Source organism: Chiloscyllium plagiosum, unplaced genomic scaffold (assembly GCF_037043375.1).
Source record: "Chiloscyllium plagiosum isolate Xiang-an unplaced genomic scaffold, Cpla_swu_hap1 HiC_scaffold_13, whole genome shotgun sequence".
Lineage (NCBI taxonomy): Eukaryota > Metazoa > Chordata > Chondrichthyes > Orectolobiformes > Hemiscylliidae > Chiloscyllium > Chiloscyllium plagiosum.
Window position 1 is genome coordinate 24,858,202 of NW_028270151.1, and position 20,893 is coordinate 24,879,094.

Below are 20,893 nucleotides of genomic sequence, written 5' to 3' on the forward strand. Positions count from 1 at the left end.
AGAATGTGCAAACTCCACACAGTCAGTCGCCTGAGGTGGGAATTGAACCCCGGTCTCTGGTGCTGTGAGGCAGCAGTGCTAACCACTGTGCCACCGTGCCGCCCACCACTGTGCCACCGTGCCGCCCACTAATCTCCATTGAACTCCATTTGCCACATCTCAGCCCAATTCTGCAGTTTATCCAAGACCCCCTGAAACCTGTAACATTCTTCCACACTGTCCACTACTCCACCAACTTTTGCGTCATCTGCAAACTTACTAACCCATGCACCTATGCCGGCGTCCAAGTCATTCATAAAAATGACAAACAGCAGTGGTCCCAAAACAGATGCTTGTGGCACACCACTAGTAACTGGACTCCAGGCTGAATATTTCCTATCGACCACCACTCACTGCCTTCTCACAGAAAGCCAACTTCTAATCCAAACTGCTCAATCACCCTCAATCCCATGCCTCTGCATTTCCTCCAACAGCCTACCATGTGGAACCTTATCAAAGGCCTTACAGAATTACATGTACATCACGTCAACTGCCCTACCCTCATCTACATGCTTGATCACTTTCTCAAAAAACTCACTGAGGTTTGTGAGACACGATGAAACTATATTGACTATCTCCAATCAAATTTTTGCTTGCTAGACGATTATAAACCTTATCTCTTATAATACTTTCCAAAACCTTTCCTACAACAGCCATAAGGTCCACTGGTCTATAATTACCTGGGTCATCTCTACCACCCTTCTTGAACAAGGGCATAACATTTGCAATCCTCCAGTTCTCTGGTACTAAACCTGTAGACAATGACGACTCAAAGATCAAGGCCAAAGCCTCCACCATCTCCTCCCTAGCTTCCCAGAAAATCCTCGGATGAAAACCATCCGGCCCAGGGACTTCCCTACTTTCACACCTTCTAGAATTGATAACACCTCCTCCTTACTAAACTCAATTCTTACTAATCTAATAGGCCGTAGCTCAGTCATGTCCTCTACAATATTCTCCTTTTCCTGAGTGAAAACAGAAGAGAAATATTTGTTTATCACTTCTCCGATCTCCACACAGTCCACACACAACTTCCCACTTCTGTCTTTGTCTAGTCCTATTCCTACCCTAGTCATCATTTTATTTCTCTCAAAACTATAGAAAGCTTTAGGGTTCTCCTTGCTCTTCTTAACTCTCTCTTTAAATCCTTCTTAGCTAATCTGTAACTCTCCACCGTCTCATGTGAACCATCTCATCTCAACGTCACATAAGCCTCCCTCTTCCACTTAACAAGAGATACAATTTCTGTAGTAAACCACAGTTCCCTTACCATATCACTTCCTTCCTGCCTGACAGGGACAGACCTATCAAGGACACGCAATATCTGTTCCTTAAACCGGCTCCACATTTCAATTGTCCCCATCCCCTGCATTTTGCTACCCCATTCTAGGCCTCCTACATCTTGCCTAATCACATTATAAATGCCCTTTCCCCCATCTATAACTCTTGTCCTGTGGCATGTACTTATCCCTTTATTGCCAAACTAAACGTAACCAAATTATGGTCACTCTCTCCAAAGTGCGCACTTACCACTAAATCAAATCACTTCATTACCAAGCACCAGATCCAGTGTGGATTCTCCTCTTGTCAGCCCTTTGACAGACTGTGTCAGAAAACCCTCCTGCACACATTGGGCAAAAACTGATCCATCGGACATGCTAGGGTTATGGCATTTCCAGTCATTGTTGGGGAAGCTAAAGGCCATAACGACCACCCTCTTTCTTTCACTCCTATGCAGAATCATTTTGCCAATCCTCTCCTCCACATTCCTGGAACTTTGCGGAGGCCTATATTAAAAAAAACTCCCAGCTATACTTCTATTGGAAATCAATGACCTTTTACTGCAAAAGGATTTGAACCGAGAGTGGCTGACAGGAGGTTGTACTGTGTACAGTTTCTTTACATAAGAAAATATTTGCTTGCAGTCGATGGAATTCAGTAAAGGTTTGCTGTCCCTGAGGAGAGCCTGGTAATTTGATTGACTGACGACTGGCATCTGTGATGCTGGAAACCTCGGTACTTCTGGCTGAACATTGCAAATACTTGTGCTAGGCCTCTCCATTGAGGATGGGGATATTTTGTGGAGCCTTCTTCTCCTGTTACTTGATTAACTGCTTATTACCATTCATGACTGGAGGTGGTGGGGCTGCAGAGTTCAGGTGTGATCTGTTTCATGTGGGACTGCTTAGTTCTGTTTGTCACTGGCTGCTTCTCCTGTCTTGGCACACAAGTAGTCCTATTTTGTAACTTCAGGTTCTCTCACTTCAGGCTGGGAGATTGGGCAGCATAGTGGCTCAGTGGTTAGCACTGCAGCCTCACAGCGCCAGGGACCCAGGTTCGATTCCCACCTCAGGCGACTGTCAGTGTGGAGTTTGCACTTTATCCCCATGTCTGTGTGGGTTTCCTCCCACAATCCAAAGGTGTGCAGGTTAGGTGAATTGGTCATGCTAAATTGTCCATACTATTAGGTGCTTTCGTAAATGTAGGGGAATGGGTTATTCTTCGGGGGGTCGGTGTGGACTTGTTGGGCCTGTTGCCCATACAGTAGGGTATCTAATCATCCAGGTCTGACTGGTGCTGCCCTGGGCAAGCCATCCTGTTCTGTTTATTGAACCAGATTTGAAAGTATTGGCTGAGTGAACGATTTACCAGATTTTTTTTTAATTTCAAAAATATACTTTCTTCATGTACCTTTGGTACATGTACACTTGATGATGCCATTCGGATGTATATAGTCTTTCCATTCAGAGAACACATTGGGTCATTGATATTTACAATTCTTTATGTTAACCACCAACCTCTTGGCATTTAGCTGAGGCCCAACTACTGAATGGGCACTCCCTTATTCTTTGACAGAGGGGCCTTACACGGTGGTTTCTCCCCACCACGCCTCGGTGGCAGGTGCCCCAAGCTTCAACACATCCTTCCAGCATTGGACCTTGGAATGTGCCAGTCTGCAACACTCAGCCAGGGTCAACTCCTTCGACTGGAAGACCAGCAAGCTTTGGGCAGACCAAAGAGTGTCTTTTACTGAATTAATGATCCTCCAGGCACAGTTGATGTTCGTCTTGGGGAACAGACCGTAGAGCATGCCTTCCCACATCACAGAGCTGCTCAGGACGAACCTCGACAAACACCACTGCATTCCTCTCTTGACCTTCTCTGCAGAAGCACATTTCAGAAGGAGGTGTGTGACAGTCTGGTCCCCACCACAGCTGCTTCAAGGGCAGCATGCAGTGGGGCAGACAGTCCGGGCCTGCATGAACGATCTCACAGGCAGAGCCCTTCTCACCACCAGTCAAGCCATGTCCTGGTGCTTGTTTGAAAGTTCTGGCGATGAGGCATTCTGCCAAATGACTTTGACAGTCTGCCCAGGGAACTGCTTGAAGAAGGGCCTGTGCCCGAAACGTCGAATCTCCTGTTCCCTGGATGCTGCCTGACCTGCTGTGCTGTTCCAGCAATAAAGTTTCAACTTTGATCTCCAGCATCTGCAGACCTCACTTTCTCCAGGGAACTGCTTGACAGGATCCACCCTCTCCTTTTCCTGAAGGGTCTCAAGGACACTACTTGCTTACAGATTGTGTTCAAATGCAATTCTTGTGCTGCTGGTGGTCCAGCACTTCCAGATCAGTTCTGAATAGATCCTATTTAGCATAGAGATACTGCTATTCAACATTAGAGGAGAGCTTGTGGTGCAGTGTTAGTGTCCCCATCTCTGAGCTGGGAGGCCTGGGTTTAGATCCCACCTGCTCCAGAAGTGTGTAATACCATCCTTGAACAGTCTGTTTCGAATCATAGGTTAAAGGTATTTTTAAAAGGGCAAGTGTACCATACTTTCTTAATCAGCTTATCTCACTCTCATTGTTTGACCCTTTACTGAATACTTGAGAAAGCCATGACTCACTGAGTTGGAATGCGTCCCAGCCCTCACTCTCAGAGTCATTGTTTTCTCTTGTTGAAAAACACAGAATTGTAGATGGTGATCAGAGTATAATGGGTTAACTGAACTCTGACTGCTGCTGTCCTGGGTCACTAGGAACTTCAGGAGCGAGGGCCGATTTACCCTGGCAGCTTAAAATGTAGAAGTTTCTCAACCTGAACTTTCTGTTATATTAGTTAAACCCCCTTTTTAGAAGAAAGTGCAAACCTGTTTGGCTGGAAATTCAAATGAAGTCACTGACAGGAGTATAATTTATGACCTATGGGTGTGTGACAGGCTTTGTTTCCATTTGCTGGGTCCAGTGTGCACTCAGTGCCCGGGAGATCCATTTTACAAGTCACCTCTTGAACGCTGGAGATACGCAACCCATGAACTATCAGAGAAGGGAAGGACAACAAAGCAGCAAAAACTGGTGTAACTGGAAAATACAGGGCTTTTCAGGAAGTGATCTGCCAGACTGTGTAAAGGAGAAGGTAACTGTGCAAAACTACTTTTCTCGACGTCCTAAGAGCAAAATAACTTTCGTTTGTGTAGTGCATCTGGATGATCCAGAGAACCTCTAGCACTTTATATACTTCTTGGATAACTTGTGTTTCATGTAAGTTGTCATTATTGGCCAGGCTGTGGGTATTTTCGGCTGGGCTGCAATTTGTCTATCCTAGCTGCCTTTGAGAAAGTGGTGATGAGCTGCCTCCTTGAGCTGTTGTAGTCACTGTGGTGCCATTACACCTGCAAGGCTGTTGGGCAGGGACTCCCAGGAGTTTGACACAGTGACATTGAAGCAACAGCAATACATTTCCAAGTTAGGATGAAGAGTGTCTCGAAAGGGAAATTGACTAATTAGATTAGATTCCCTACAGTGTCGAAACAGGCCCTTCAGTCCAACAAGTCCACATTGACCCTCCGAAGAGCAACCCACCCAGACCCATTCCCCTACATTCACCCCTGACTAATGCACCTAACACTATGGGCAATTTAGCATGGCCAATTCACCTGACCTGCACATCTTTGGACTGTGGGAGGAAACCAAAGCACCCGGAGGAAACCCACGCAGACGTGGGGAGAATGTGAAATAGCAACGGTGTTCCATGTATCTGGCACCCTTGTCCTTCTAAGTGGAGTTGGTTGTGGGTTTGGAAGGTGCTATAGTGAATTTCTGCAGTGTATCTTGCAGCATACTTTTGTTACTGAAATACTAGAGTATGGAGGTACAGGTTTATTCAGTTGCTGGGTTATAGGGGCTACTTGATTGATGGAGTACAGTGTTCAAGGGAGTAAAAAATAAAAATTGCTGAAGGTTTTAAATGAACTTCAGCTTGAGCTGTGAAGAAAACAGGAATTAGACCAGGAGGAATAACTAGAGCAGGACATGGACCTGGAGTCAGTGTTATCCAGTCATTACAGCTTGGAAGGAGGCCATTCAGCCCATCAAATCCATACTTACTCTCTGTAGAACAATACAGTCAGTCCTAATTTTCACAATGACTCTCCATGGCCCCTGTAAATTTTATTTTTCTCTAGTGCCCCATGTCATAGAGATGTACAGCACGGAAACAGACTCTTTGGTCCAATTCGTCCATGCCGACCAGATATCCCAACCTAAGCTAGGCCCATTGGCAGCACTTGGCCCATATCCCTCTGAACCATTGCTATTCATATTGTTAGGACATGGGGTAAGCCCCTCTGAGAATTTAAACCAGCCACACAGAAAGGATTCACACCGTGCTGTAATCTGTTAAAATTAGCCAGGCAAAGAACTATTGCAGAGTTGATTAAACACTGTAATTGTGCCAACCTCCACCACTTCCACGAGCAGCTCATTCCATATACACACCACCCTCTGCATGAAAAAGTTCCCTTGGGTCCCTTTTATATCTTTCCCCTCTCACCCTAAACCTATGCTCTCTAGTACTGGACTCCCCCACCCCAGGGAAGAGACTTTGTCTAATTATCCTATCCATGCCCCTCATGATTGTATAAACCTCTATAATGTCACCCCTCAGCCTCAGATGCTCCAGGGAAAACACCCCCAGCCTATTCAGCCTCTTCCTATCGCTCAAGTCCTCCAACCCTGGAACATCCTTGTAAATCTCTTCTGAATACTTTCATGTTTCACAACATCCTTCCAATAGGAAGGGGACCAGAATTACACACAATATTCCAAAAGTGGCCTAACCAATGTCCTGTACAGTTGCAACATGACCTCCCAACTCCTGTACTTGATACTCTGACCAATAAAGGACCTTCTTCACTATCCTATCTACCTGCAACTCTGCTTTCAAGAAATTATGAACTTGCACTCAAGGTCTCTTTGTTCAGCAACACTCCCCAGGACTTTACCATTATGTGTATAAGTCCTGCTCTGAGTTGCCTTTCCAAAATGCAGAACCTTGCAGTTATCTAAATTAAACTCCATCTGCCTTTTCTCAGCCCATTGGCCCAACTGATTAAGATCCCTTGGTCATCTGAGGTAACCCTCTTTGCTCTCCACTCCCCCTCCAATTTTTGTGTCATCTGTAAACTTTCTAACGGTACCTCCTATGTTCACATCCAAATCATTTATGTAAATGACGAAAAGTAGTGGACCCAGCACTGATCCTTGTGGCATTCCACTGGTCACAGGCCTCCAGTCTGAAAAGCAACCCTCCACCATCACCACCCTCTGTCTTCTACCTTCAAGCCAGTTTTGTATCCAAGTGGCTAGGTCTTCTTGTATTCCATGAGATCTAACCTTGCTAACCAGTCTCCCACGAGGAACCTTGTCAAACACCTTACTGAAGTCCATATAGATACATCTACTGCTCTGCCCTCATCAATCCCCTTTTGTTACTTCTTTAAAAAAACTCAATCAAAATCATGCTACATGATTTCCCACACACAAAGCCATGCTGACTATCCCTAATGAGTCCTTGCCTTTCCAAATACAGGTAACTCATGTCCCTCCGGATTCCCTCCAACAACTTGCCCACCACCGAGGTCAGGCTCACTGGTCTATAATTCCCTGGTTTTTCCTTACCACCTTCTTAAACCGTGGCACCGAGTTAGCCAACCTCCAGTCTTCTGGCACCTCACCTGTGACTATCGATGATACAAATATCTCACCAAGAGGTCCAGCAATCACTTCCCTAGCTTCCCACAGAGTTCTAGGGTACAATTGATCAGATTCTGGGGATTTATCCACTTTTTTATCCATTTCAAGACATCCAGCACTACCTCCTCTGAAATATGGGAATTTTTCAAGCTGTCACCATCTATGTCCCCACATTCTATATCTTTCATGTCCTTCTCCACAGTAAATACTGATGCAAAATACTCATTTCATATATCCCCCATTACCTGCGGCTTCACACAAAGGCTGCCTTGCTGATCTTTGAGGGGCCTTATTCTTTCCCTAGTTACCCTTTTGTCCTTCATGTATTTATAAAAACCCTTTGGATTTTCCTTAATCCTATTTGCCAAAGCTATCTTATGTCCACTTGTTGCTCTCCTGATTTCCCTCTTGAGTATACTCTTATTGCCTTTGTACTCCAAGGATTCATCAATCTATCCTGTCTATACCTGACATATGCTTCCTTCTTTTTCTTATCCAAAACCTCAATTTCCCCCGTCATCTAGCATTCCCTCCACCTATCAGCCTTTCCTTTTACCCGAACAGGAATATATTTTCGCTGGACACTCGTTATTTCACTTTTGAAGGCATCCCATTTTCCAGCCGTCCCATTAACTGCGAGTATCTGATCCCAGTCAGCTTTTGAAAGTTCTTGTTTAATACAGTCAAAATTAGCCTTCCTCCAATTTGGAACTTCAGTGTCATAGAGTCACAGAGACAGCACAGAAACAGACCCTTCGGTCCAAATTGTCCACGCCGACTAAATTGCCTAAATTAAATTCCTTGAGTGGCATGGTGGCTCAGTGGTTAGCACTGCTGCCTTACAGAGCCAGGGACCCGGGTTTGATTCCCACGAGCGACTGTCTGTGTGGAGTTTGCATATTCTCCCCTTGTCTGCGTGGTTTTCCTCCCACAATCCAAAGTTGTGCAGGTCAGTTGAATTGGCCATGTTAAATTGCCCATAGTATTAGGTGCATTAGTCAGGGTAAATATAGTACAAGGGAATAGGTCTGGGTGTATTACTTTTCGGAGGGTCAGTGTGGATTTGTTGGGCCGAAGGGCCTGTTTCCCTTATGTAGGGAATCTAATTTAATCATTTTCCAGCGCCTGGTCCACATCGCTCTAAACCTTTCCTACCCACCCAGATGCTTTTAAATGTTGGAATTGTACCAGACTCCATCTCTTCCTCTGGCAGCTCATTCCATACATGCACCACCCTTTGCGTGATTTCCATTTGTGAAATTAATTATCTTCACCTCTTCCTACCCTATCATGGGCAGTCAGTTCCAGCTCATTTTCATTCTCTGTGTAAAAACCTCATATTTTCCCTCTCCCCTACCCAGAACATTCTATCTGTGCCCCCTAATCCTTGTACCATCACGTTCCTCCACTTTAACCTTGTACCCTACAATCAAATGTCCTCCGTTTGGATGCAAACTGTCTGCTGGTTGGATTCATAGCCGGCATACAGGAAGATGATTGTGGTTATCAGAGGTCAGTCAGTGCAGCTCCTGAACATCTCTACAGGACAATCTTAGGATAGCATCTTCAACCCAACCATCTTCAGCTGCTTCAGCAAAGACCTTCCCTCCATCCAGAGTTCCCACTCATTTCTTTCTTAAAATTTTCTTCATGGACCTCCAAGGTCAATACATAGCAGTGAGTGATGTCATCACAGCAATGGCTATATGACCTCTCACTGCAGCTTACAGGAAACATTGTTTCCCTTATGAGATCAGAAGTGGTAATTCCTCACTCATCAGTGAACAATATTCAGCACTATTCACAACTCCTCAATTATTGAAGCAGTCCATGTCTAAATGCAACAAGATCTGGACAATATCCAGGCATCAGCTGACAAGTGACAAGCAATGAATTCATAACTCGAATTCTAGGCAATGACTGTCACTCAGAAGAGAGGTTCTAACAATTACCCCTTGACATTCAATGGCATTACCATCATTGGTTCCCCTCCACTATCAATATCCTGGTGGTTATCATTAACCAGACATTGAACTGGACTAACCATATACTGTAGCACCAAGAGCAGGCAGGAGGCTAGGAATCCTGAAGTGGGCAATTCACCACCTGACCTTTGGAGCCTGTCCATCACCTACAAAGCATGAGTCAGGAATGTGATGGAATGCTCACACTTCTATGGAGAGTGCAGTTCCAATAACACTCAAGGATCAGCCAGAACGAAGCAGCCCGCTTAATTGGCATCATGTGCATAAACACTCACTCCCTCCACCACTGATGCACAGCAGCAACAGTCTGTACTATCAATAAGGATCCTGCTGAAATTCAGCAAGGCTCCCAGAACCTTTACCATTTACAAGGACATGGGCAGCAGTTGCACAGGAATACTACCAGCAACAAGACACGCCACTTGTCCTGACTTGGAAATATATCTCTTGTGCATTTAATGTCATTGAGTCAAACTCTTGGAACTGCCTTATTAATTATACAGTTTTTTCCTTATACAAAATGGAGTGCAATAGTTCAAGGAGACAGCTCACTGCTACTTTCTTAAGGGTAATTAGAGATGGGCAATATGTACTGGCCCCAGCAGCAAGGTCCATGTCCTACAAATAGGTTTAATAGCGACATTGTCTACAATCCTATACGTTTAAAAAAAAATTACCATGACAGCCTTTTTTCTCTCCATAGGCCACAGTTTTATCCAAGCTGACAGTAACCCTCCTATTCCATTAGCCTCTGTTTTGTAAACCATCTGTTTGGACAGTGCTTGTCAAACTATTTCCAAAGATCCAAAGACACAACATTTGGTGCATTCCTTCATTCACATTCTTTGCTACTTTCATTAAAACATTTCGACTACCAGCATGCAAGCCTGGTGGCTCAGTGGTTAGCACTGCTGCGACACAGTATCAGGAGACCTGGGTTTGATTCCAGCCTTGAGCGACTGTCTGTGGGGAGTTTGCATATTCTCCCCGTGTCTGTGTGGGTTTCCTCCCACAGTCCAAAGATGTGCAAGTCAGGTAAATTGGCCATGCTAAATTGCCCATAGTGTTAGGTGTATTAGTCAGAGGGGAATGGGTCTGGGTGGGTTACTCTTTGAAGAATCGGTGTGGACTTATTGGGCTGAAGGGCCTGTTTCCACACTGTAGGGAATCTAATCTAAAAAATTAGCCTTTTACCAATTTGTGTGCCTATGCTTAATGAGCTGAAATCACTTGCAGTCTATTTTGAATATTTTTCCACCAGTTTATTCTTTCTGAGAACATTACCTACCAATGATGCAAGGTTAACCTGTCTGTAATTGCTGGGAATGCTGTGACACTCTTTCTTGAATAAAGACATCACATTTGCCACTTTCTGATTTTCTGGCACCTCCTTTTGTCTCATTTAAAATTCAATCATAAAACATGAGCATCTCTGGCTAATTTAAGATTTATTGCTCAGCCCTATTTGATTAAGAGTTAACTACATCGCTGTGGGTCTGGAGTCATGTGTAGACCAGACCAGGTAGGATTGGCTGATTTCCTTCTCTCAAGGGTATCAGTAAGCTAGATGGGCTGGTCCTTATCTGGCCAACATGTGACTCCAGATCCACAGCAAGGGGGTTGACTCCCTTGGGGAGGGGGACTAAGGATGGTCAATAAATGCTGGCCCAGCCAGAAACATCCATATCCTGTGAACGAATAAAAAATTGAACTGAATGGCTTCATGGCTTATTCCAGAGGACTGTTAAGAGTCAGTCACATTGTTATAGGTCTGGACTCACCTGTAGGTCATGACCAGGTAATGACTTGAGATTTTTTTCTCTAAAAACATGACTGAATCAGATGGGCTTTATAATAAATGGTGGTAGGTTCATGGCACCATCATTAAGACATGATTTCAATCAAGGTTCATTAATTCAATCCAAATTTCCTCAACCCCATGATGGGATTAGCACCAAAGATTCCCCCCTCCTCCACCACCAGTGCAATAAGGTGGTCCTCTAGAATGCTCATCCAGTGACATGACCATTTCACCACTGTTAATCCCACTCCATACTCTGCCTATCACTTAGCTAACTGCACACAATATGCTCAGATCCTATTGCATCAATCGTCTGTGAGTCATCACTGAGAAAACAAAGATATGTCAATGTTCCAGGTTCAAAGGGTGCTTCTGACACTATAGATTTAAGATGATCAGTTGGCAAAAGTGAGGACTGCAGATGCTGGAAATCGGAGTCTAGATTAGAGTGGTACTGGAAAATTTAATGTACTGAGCAGAGAATCTTCTGTTGCTGAACATTTCCTGATTTTTGAGAAAAACTCTCAAATTTTGTCAATGAGACTGTGAGCAGGTGGAGTTTGATTCCATTCAAATAGTTTTTTGAAATCAAAGAACTCTGTATTTGGAGCCAGCACTCATTGTATTATAACTTAAACACTCAGAAAGCTTCCTTTACAGCCATTTAGCTGGGGTCCAGCAGTACGGGGCTGGATGGAGAATTGAGAATAAAGCAGACTTCCTATTTCTAAGCAATAAGTGGTCATAAAACAGTGTGTGTGTGTGTTTATGTCTCTGTGAGTGTGTGTCTGTCTTTGTGTCTGTGTCTTTGCGTGTGTGTCTGTCTGTGTGTGTGTGTCTGTCTGTCTCTGTGCATGTGTGTGTGTGTGTCTCTGTGCCTTTGTGTGTGTGTGTGTGCGCACGCATGTGTGTGCCTGCTTGCTGATGTTACTGCCACACAAGTCGGATCCTGAAATGAAGCCTGGCTTGATTCAGGTTTGTTTTGATTTTAGTGAGTTAACATGACAGTCGTTAGATATTTACAAGAAGCTGCAGATCTTCTTTATCAAAAAACTCTCTGTTGTTAACAAACTTATCTAAGTTATATGAAACTGATTACAATAATCTTAATGTGCAGCACAACCAGTTCAACCTGTTTCCGAACTGTCTGTTACAGAGAGTGTATAGTTAAATAAAATGACATTCTTATCTCAAATCTTTAGATTCAGCTGAATTGACTCCTTGAAGGTTTTTTTTTCCCTGTGGAGGCATTTTATACAGTCATTTCTTGTCTGCCAACATGGATTTCTCTCAAATCTGAGAACCAACACTTTCTCAGCTCGAATAATGTGCAGACTTCTTCTGGTATGGAAATTGTAATTGACTAAACCATTCGCCAGGATGGAGTTATTCCCGAAACTGTCCTGAATTCCTCTTAAGTTTGTCTTTTAAATTTGTTTCTACACTGTCTCCATTTTAAAAGCCAAAATTTAAGTGTATAGATTATACACATTTCATTGCAGCAAGTAGGAGACTACGTGTTTACATAAGAGAATGCATGTATGAGTGCATGGTGAGAGTCTATGCTATGTATAGAATGTGTAAATAGAGTCACAACGTCATAGAGATGTATAGCACGCAGACTCTTCAGTCCAACTCGCCCATGCTGACCAGATATCTTAAACTAATCTAGCCCCACTTGCCAGCACTTGGCCCATATCCCTCTAAACTCTTCCTATTCATATATTCACCCAGATGCCTTTTAAATGCTGCAATTGTACTAGCTTCCACCATTTCCTCTGTTCCATCATTTCCTCATTCCATACATGCACCACCCTCTGCATGAAAAAGTTGCCTTTGTAAATCTTTCCCCTCTCATCTTAAACCTATGCACTCTAGTTCTGGACTCCCCAGGGAAAGGATCCTGTCTATTTATGCTCCTTATAATTTTATAAAACTCCATCATGTCACGCCTCAGCCTCCAACACTCCATAGAAAGCAGCCCCAGAGTATTCAACCTCTCCCTATACCTCAAACCCTCCAAACCTGACAACATCTTGAAAGGGTTCAGAAAAGATTTACAAGTTTCACAACATCCTTCCTATAGGAGGGAGACCAGAATTGCAAACAGTATTCCAAAAGTGGCCAAACCAATGTCCTGTACAGCTGCAACATGACCTCTCAACTCCTATACTCAATGCACTGACCAATAGAGGAAAGCATACCAAATGCCTTCTTCACTATCCTATCTACCTGCAATTCCACTTTTAAGGCACGGTAAAACTACACTCCAAGGTCTCTTTATTCAGCAACACTCCCCAAGACCTTACCATTAACATATAAGTCCTGCCCTGATTTGTCTTTTCAAAATGCAGTTCTCACATTTATTTAAATTAAACTCCATCTGCCACTCCTCGGCCCAATGTGCATGAATAAGTGCAAAGATGTGCAGATTAAGTGGATTGGCCATACTAAATTGCATGTAGTGTACAGGCATTTAGACTAGTTGGATTAGCCATGGGAAATGTGATAGGGTGAGTGGCTGGATCTGGGTGGGATGCTCTTTAGAGGGTCAGTGCAGTCTTAATAGGCTGAATGTCCTTCTTCTGCATTTTAGGGATTCTATGCTTCTGAGTGTGTGTACACGTCAATATATGGAACTGTATACTTACCACACAAAAGACATGCGTGTCTAGCAGTAACTATAGATAATCATAGCCTGCAGATGCTTACTGTCAAGAAACAGGACCCATTGATTGGGAAATTAAAGTGTGAATCACACACTATGGGGTAGCAATAATGTCTTGTCAGAATCATTAACAACTGCAACAAATCTACTTTTGCCTTAAAAATTAATGATTCTGCGTCCATTGCGTTTTCAATATGAGAATTCCAAAGATGCTCCAACCCTGTAAATGGTTGACCATTATTTTTAAACTATGACACCTAGTTGTAGACTTGCTTTCTCAAGTCCCCTCAGGATCTTGGATGTTTAAAATGATTCACCTCTGACTCTTGTAAACTCCAGATGAAACAGACCTACACCTGTCAAGTCTTTCCCCAATCTGCTCATTCCATGTTAACTGTGCCCTGATTACTGTGAACTTATCCAAGGGTCTGTTACAATGGCTTTAATAACAGTTCCTAATATTTCCTCTATGGTCGATGTTCAGCTAACTGGCCTGTAGTTCCCTACTTTCTATTTGCCTTCCTTTTATAGAATAAAGGAGTTACATTAGCTATTTTCCAATCTATACGAAGTTTTCTTGAATCTAATGTGCTTTGAAAAATTAAAGCTCATCCATCAGCTATCTCACTGCTCCTTCTTTTAAGATTCTGGAATGAACTCCATTAGGATCCAGTGACATGTCAACTCAGAGTTACAACAATTTACTCAGTACTATCTTCCTGGTAATTGTAATTTTCTTGTGTTTTTCACTCCCTTTCACGTTATGTCTGGAATGTTACTTATATCATCTGTAGTGAAGACCTATGCAAGACATCTGTTTACTTTCACCTGTCATCTCTTTATCTTCTGTATGGTGGCTAAGTGCTGCCTCACAGTGCCAGGATGGAACCAGATTCAATTCCACCCTCGGGCAACTGTGTGGAGTTTGCACATTCTCGCCATGTCTGTGTGGGTTTCCTCCGGGTGCTCCTGTTTCATCCCACAATTCAAAGATGTGCAGGTTACATGGAATGGCCAGGCTAAATTGCCCCATAGTGTCCAGGGATGTTTAGGTTGGGTGGATTAGCTATGGGGAAAACAGAGTTACAGGGATAAGATGGAGGGGTGGTTGGTCTGAGTAGGATGCTCTTTGATGGGCTGAATGGTCTGCTTCCACACTTTAGGGATTCTATGATTCTTAGATATCTACCAAGGCAGCTCATGATCAGCACCTTGAGAGCAATTAGGGATGGCCAATAAATGCCAGCCTTGTCTGCAACACGTACATTCCATGAAACATGAAGAGAAAATATGAAGGCCCCAGTTTTTCGAGGCCAAAAAGTGACAAATCACCTCCCATCTGTCCCAAATCTCTCTCAAGGTGACCAAACTATTCTGGTTCTTTGGGGGCCTCTCACCTCCCCATGCTGAAGTTGTGTTTCATATTATTCAGTGCTTTTACAGCTTTCATCTTCTAGTCATTTAAAATTGTGCCTCCAAACTTCTTCCTGTTGCTGAATTATTCAATTGTAAAATGCACCAGAGTTTTTACAAACCCTGTGTGTTGTGAAAGGTTGTCATGCCAACTGCAGGATCGAGTTGCTGCAACTTAAAACTCGAGTTCTTTTCTCTGTGGTAAAATGAAGTAGTTGCAAAAATCCCAAAAGGTCTGTCATGGACAATAAATACTGCTGTTCTCTTCAAATACATTTGAATAATAAAATGCTGTTCCAAATATTTACTTTTGTACTCTCTCTCACCACTGCTGCAGTTTGTGAAAGGAGTTGACTTCTTCCTGTTATGCAGTTCCATTGGTGGCCATTTGGGAAGATGTCCAGGGATCTGTCAGCCCTGCAACTGCAGGAGGCATCACTGTTGGTGCGAAAACTGGTCTCATCCAACGTCCATTCATTTGCAGTGTTGACCGATCAGAGCAGGCTGTCTGGATAGTTTCTGGATTAGTGGTGCTGGAAGAGCACAGGAGTTCAGGCAGCATCCAAGGAGCAGCGAAATCGACGTTTCGGGCAAAAGCCCTTCATCAGGAATAAAGGCAGTGAGCCTGAAGCGTGGAGAGATAAGTGGGGGTGGGGAGAGAGTAGCATAGAGTACAATGGGTGAGTGGAGGAGGGGATGAAGGTGATAGGTCAGGGAAGAGAGGGTAGAGTGGATAGGTGGAAAAGGAGATAGGCAGGTAGGACAAGTCCGGACAAGTCATGGGGACAATGCTGAGCTGGAAGTTTAGAACTAGGGTGAGGTGGGGGAAGGGGAAATGAGGAAACTGTTGAAGTCCACATTGATGCCCTGGGGTTGAAGTGTTCCAAGGCGGAAGATGAGGCGTTCTTCCTCCAGGCCTGTGGTGGTGAGGGAGCGGCGGTGAAGGAGGCCCAGGACCTCCATGTCCTCGGCAGAGTGGGAGGGGGAGTTGAAATGTTGGGCCACGGGGCGGTGTGGTTGATTGGTGCGGGTGTCTCGGAGATGTTCCCTAAAGCGCTCTGCTAGGAGGCGCCCAGTCTCCCCGATGTAGAGGAGACCGCATCAGGAGCAACGGATACAATAAATGATATTGGTGGATGTGCAAGTAAAACTTTGATGGATGTGGAAGGCTCCTTTAGGGCCTTGGATGGAGGTGAGGGAGGAGGTGTGGGTGCAGGTTTTACAGTTCCTGCGGTGCCAGGGGAAGGTGGGAGAGTGGGTTGTAGGGGGACGTGGACCTGACCAGGTAGTCCCGGAGGGAACAGTCTTTGCGGAAGGTGGAAAGGGGTGGGGAGGGAAATATATCCCTGGTGGTGGGGTCTTTTTGGAGGTGGCGGAAATGTCGGCGGATTATTTGGTTTATGCGAAGGTTGGTAGGGTGGAAGGTGAGCACAAGGGGTGTTCTGTTCTTGCTACGGTTGGAGGGGTGAGGTCTGAGGGCGGAGGTTCAGGATGTGGACGAGATGCGTTGGAGGGCATCTTTAACCATGTGGGAAGGGAAATTGCGGTCTCTAAAGAAGGAGGCCATCTGGTGTGTTCTGTGGTGGAACTGGTCCTCCTGGGAGCAGATACGGCGGAGGCGGAGGAATTTGAAATACGGGATGGCATTTTTGCAAGAGGTAGAGTGGGAAGAGGTGTAATCCAGGTAGCTGTGGGTGTCAGTGGGTTTGTAAAAAATGTCAATGTCAAGTCGGCCGTCATTAATGGAGATGGAGAGGTCCAGGAAGGGGAAGGAGGTGTCAGAGATGGTCCAGGTAAATTTAAGGTCAGGGTGGAATGTGTTGGTGAAGTTGATGAATTGCTCAACCTCCTCGCGGGAGCACGAGGTGGCACCAATGCAGTCATCAATGTAGCAGAGGAAGAGGTGGGGAGTGGTGTCGGTGTACAGTCAGCACTGAGCTCCTCTTGCTGGAACACTTTTGTTTAGCCACTGAGAGATGCAAAGATATTCAACCTCTAGAACTCAGTCAAACTTGTCAGACATGACATCCCCGATAAAACTATGGTGACTATCCTTAAATAATTCTTGTCTCTCCAAGTGGAGAATAATTCTGTCCCTAACAATTCTTTCGAAAACTTTTCTGTCCATTAGCATTAGATTCACTGTCAACATAAACATAGAACAGTCCAGCACAGGAACAGGCCCTTTGCCTACCATATTTGAGCTGACCATGATTACATGCTAAATTAATCCCATCTGCCCGCATATGGTCCATATCCCTCGATTCCCTGCCTGTGCATGTCTATCTAAATGCTTCTTTCACAATGCTATCATATCTGCTTCTGTCACCACCGCTTCCAAGGACCTACCACCCTTTCATCTCTCACCTTTAAACCTATGCCCCTTGTCTTTGACATTACTACCCTGGGGGAAAAAACCCTTCCGACTATCCACCCTTCTCGCAATTTTATTTACTCCTTTCGGGTTGCCCCTCAGCCTCCGAAGCTCTAGCAAAAGCAATCTAAGTTTGTACTACCTCTTCTTATGGCTAATACACTCCAATCAGTTAACATTCTGGTAAAACTGTTTTGCACCCTCTTCAAAGCCTCCATAGCCTTTCGTGAGTGTGATGGCCAGTGGTGCACACAATGCTCCAAATGTGATCAAACTAATGTTTATATAGCTGCAACATGACTTGCCAACATTTATACTCAATGCCCTGACTGATGAAAGCAAGCATGCTGTATACCTTCTTTACCCCCTTATCCACTTGCAAGGAGTTATCAACTTACAGGGCAGCTCAGTGGCTCAGTGTTTAGCACTGCTGCCTCACAGCACCAGGGACACGGGTTTGATTCCTGCCTCGGGCAACTGTCTGTATGGAGTTTGCACATTCCCCCCGTGTCTGCGTGGGTGTGCTCTGGTTTCCTCCCACAATCCAGAGATGTGTAGGTCAGGTGAATGGCCATGCTAAATTGTCCATAGTGTTACGTGTATTAGTCAGGGGTAAATGTAGTGGAATGAGTCTGGGTGGGTTACTCTTCAGAGGGTCGATGTGGACTTGTTGGACCGAAGGGCCTCTTTCCATACTGTAGGAATCTAGTCTAATCAAACACCCTAAGATCCCTTTGTATATCATTGCTCCTGAGGGTCTGGACACTTACCATATACTTTCCTCTTACATTTGTCCTCCAAACATACATCACCTCACACTTGTCTGGATTAAACTTCACCATCCTTTCTCCACCCAACTTTCCAGTTGTAACTTATATCCTGCTGTATCCCTCAATAACCTTCCTCACTAACTATAATTCCATCAATTTCCATGTCTTCTGAAACTTACTAATCAGAACACCTACATTTACATACAAATCATTTATATATATTACAAATAAGAGGTCCCAGCACTGATCCTGACAGAGCACCACTGGCCACAGAGTTCCAGTCAGAAAAACATCCCTCCAAAATTATCCTCTGTCTTCAATGGATCCACCTTACTAAATTGTCGTGATTATATGTGACTTTATCTGTAGGACCAGCCTACCATGAGGAACCTTGTTAAATGCTTTAGTAAAATCAATGCAGACAACATCCACTCCCCTACCCTCATCAATCATCTTTGTCACTTCCTCAAAAAACTCAAACAAATTTGCGAGACAAGACCTCCCCTGTATAAAGCTATGCTGACTACCCCTAATAAGCCCATTCTTCTTCAAATGCTGTCTCTAAGAATCTGTTCCTATAATTCCCATGCTACTGATGTATGGCTCACTGGCGCATAATTTTTTCGATTATCTCTGTTGTCTTCCTTAAACAAGGAACAACATGGGCTATTCTCCAGTCTTTTGGAACCTTGCCTGTGGCTAAAGAGCATACAAAGATCTCTGTCAAGGCCCTAGCAATCTCCTTTCTTGCCTCTTTCAGTATCCTGGGATAGATCTCATCAGACCCTGGGGATTTATCTACCTTAACGTGTTTCAAGACACCCAACGCAACTTCCTTTTTAACATCAATATGCCCCAGAATATCAACAGACGTTTCCCTAATCTTACCATCATGAAGTCCTTCTCCTTCGTGAATAATAATGTGAAGTACTCATTAAGGACCATTTCCTCTGGCTCTGCATAAATTTGTTTCTTTGTCCTTGAGTTGACCTAGCCTTTCCCTAGCTACCCTCTTGCTGCTTATGTGTAAAATGCTTTGGGATTCTCCTTCATTTTACATTAGAAGGCCCCTTCCAGCCCTCATAATTTGTTGTTTAAGTTTTTTTTCTGTTTCCTTTATATTCCTCAAGGCCCTTGTCTGATTTCAGCTTCCAAACCTTACATACGCTTCCTTACATACGGTTCCTGAATTTTGCCAGCCTGACTTTCACCTCCTCAGGAATATGCTGGTCCTGAACTCTGTCCTATAGGTTTGGTTTATGAAATGGGCTTATCTCCACCACCTTTGTTGAACAATGATACCCACATTAGCTATCCTCATTTCCCTATCGTCCATCCTATGTCCAGAGAAGATTTGAAAATTAATGCTAAAGCGTCTGCAATATCATCCCTTGCCTCCCTCCATCGGGATCTCATCGAGAGCTACATGCCCCTGTCCGGATGTGTTCCCTCTAATGAGGTCCAGCATTTTTGCTCTTTTGTAGGACGTTCTACATGCTGGCTTAAAAACCCCTCACGTATTCAAGTTTAAGAGTTCTGCCCCCTCTAAGCCTGTCACATACTGTCGATCCCAATTAATGTTATGGAAGTTAAAATCTCGTACGATTATCAATCTATTACTTTACACTTGCCTAAGATTTGCCTACATGTCTATATACTGTCGATCCCAATTAATGTTATGGAAGTTAAAATCTCGTACGATTGTCAATCTATTACTTTACACTTGCCTGAGATTTGCCTACATGTCTATTTTTCCTTGACAGTTTGGAAATCTATAGTACACACCCAGCAAAGTTATTGCCCCCTTTCTGTTTTTAACCCTTATGTCTTCAGTTGAGGAACTTCCTCAGATATCATCCCTCCTTCCTGTAATAATTGATCAGTTGTTCATTATTGCAACAACTGATACGACCATCCCCGCCCCTCATTCTGTGTCTCACCTGAAGACTCTATATCATAAAATATTGAGCCACTAGTCCTGCTCCTCCCTCAATGATGTCTCCATGGGGGTAACAAGGACATTATAACCCTACGTGTTAACACCCTAAACTCATCTGCCTTACTCGTAATACTTCTTGTCTCCTTCGTATTGGAAAGATGTTGTGAAACTTGAAAGGGTTCAGAAAAGATTTACAAGGTTGTTACCAGAGTTGGAGGATTTGAGCTATAGAGAGAGGCTGAACAGGCTGGGGCTGTTTTCCCTGGAGTGTCAGAGGCTGAAGGGTGATCTTATAGAGGTTTACAAAATTATGAGGGACATGGATCGGGTTAATAGGCAAAGTCTTTTCCCTGGAGTCGGGGAGTCCAGAACTAGGTTTAGGGTGAGAGGGGAAAGACATAAAAGAGACCTACAGGGCAACTTTTTCATGCAGAAGGTGGTACTTGTATGGAATGAGCTGCCAGAGGAAGTGGTGGAGGATGGTACAATTGCAACATTTAAGAGGCATTTGGATGGGTATATGAATAGGAAGGGTTTGGAGGGATATGGGCAAAGTGCTGGCAGGTGGGTTGGGATACCTGGTCGGCATGGACGAGTTGGACTGAAGGGTCTGTTTCCATGCTGTACATCTCTATGACTCTAATAGCAGCCATCCAACCTTGCTGTGATCTCTTTGGCCTCAACTTGACTGTATATTCTCTCCCTTCCAGAGTGACCTAGTTTGCCTTCTGTGTCTGTCTGTGCGTCAGCATCTATTTTACCTCCACTTCACGTCCCCCTGGCAAATTAGCTTAAGCCCTCAGAAACAGCACTAGCAAACAGCCTTTTTGAGAAAAAAATATCATCACACGCCACGTAGTCAGGGTCTGGAAT

The 20,893-nt window shown here is 44.2% G+C and overlaps 1 protein-coding gene across 2 annotated transcripts in view; it reads left to right on the forward strand.

The window, feature by feature from the left end:
- Nucleotides 1-20,893, forward strand: part of LOC122556122 (phospholipase D1-like) — a 154,259-nt gene that overhangs the window by 2,069 nt on the left and 131,297 nt on the right. Inside the window, exon 1 of one of the 2 annotated variants that reach the window (XM_087993370.1) lies at nucleotides 4,299-4,452. The exons of the other annotated variant lie outside the window; for it this stretch is intronic. The gene's annotated coding sequence lies outside the window, so the exon portion shown is untranslated. Of the gene's footprint in view, nucleotides 1-4,298; nucleotides 4,453-20,893 lie in introns of those variants that run through there. 2 annotated transcript variants of the gene reach the window in all.